This window comes from Amblyomma mixtum, chromosome 10 (assembly GCF_055824585.1).
Source record: "Amblyomma mixtum isolate Tamu chromosome 10, ASM5582458v1, whole genome shotgun sequence".
Taxonomy (NCBI): Eukaryota; Metazoa; Arthropoda; class Arachnida; order Ixodida; family Ixodidae; genus Amblyomma; species Amblyomma mixtum.
The window spans coordinates 77,344,799-77,345,776 of record NC_143021.1 but is presented as its reverse complement, the minus strand read 5'-3'; the positions used below and the strand labels follow the sequence as shown (position 1 = coordinate 77,345,776).

Genomic DNA, 978 nt, shown 5'->3' with positions numbered 1-978 from the left:
TTTAAGGCGAAAGCCTTTAATGTCTCATCGTTGTAAGCAGCAGTTTTTTTTTATTCGAGCTGTTTGCCATCAGGCATAATGAAAAAGGAAAGAGTTATAAAAAGGAGTGCAAACAAGCCTCGCTTAAAAAGCGGCAAAAGTTCGTGATATAGCGATTATCTAGAGTCCACTTGGTATAGTCGTCTGCAACGTCCCATCGCAGGCCAACCTTTCTTAGTAAACGTCGTCTCACGGAAGCTGTAGCCGGGCAAGTCCACAGCAAGTGTTTTTCATCACACTGGTCGGGCGCAGCACCACAATGGGGACACTTGTCTGTCACTTCGTAACGTTTGTCACGCCACCAATGACGCACAGAAGGAGTCAGAGCCGCTCCTGCCCGAATCCGGGGCACAGGTACCTCCTCCTCCCGAGTGAGACTCCATTTAGCTTTGCGCAGAAGCAGTGTCGCATTCCATGAAGTCTCGACTGAGGAGCGACTATTGCTAGTTGTAAGCAGCAGTTGTCGACAGAGAATGTCACGCTTTTCAGTTGGTCGAAACGGTCGTGACGTCACAGTGCGCCAATTTCAAACGGGGCCAATTGTACTTTGGCTAGTAACCATGCAACCAATTGAAGGGACCATATAGTGATGCTCCAAGTAAGTGGGACTGAGGTTAGTTAATTGCTTAATTACCCAATTAGCCTAATTAACTTCTCTAGTCAGGCCATATAAATAAATAAAACCTAGTAAGAAATTGGTCGAGCTCGGGAATCGAACCCCGGTCTTCGGAGTGCGAGACGAGCATGCTATCCACTCCGCCATGCCAGCTCGATGGTTTGGAGTGAACAAAGGCACGTCTAGTGAATACGGTGTCTTCGCTCACTGCCATCCTCCTCCCTTCCCTTCCGGCGAGGTTTAGGTGTCCACCGAGATATGAGAGAGAAATACATTTCCTTTCCTCAAAAACCAATTTACCGACGAGCGAGGCGTAGAACCGA

The 978-nt window shown here is 48.2% G+C and overlaps 1 pseudogene; it reads left to right on the top strand.

The window, feature by feature from the left end:
• Positions 1-424: 424 nt before the first annotated feature.
• On the top strand, positions 425-498 carry LOC149326195 (U4 spliceosomal RNA; annotated as a pseudogene).
• The last annotated feature ends 480 nt before the right edge of the window (positions 499-978 follow it).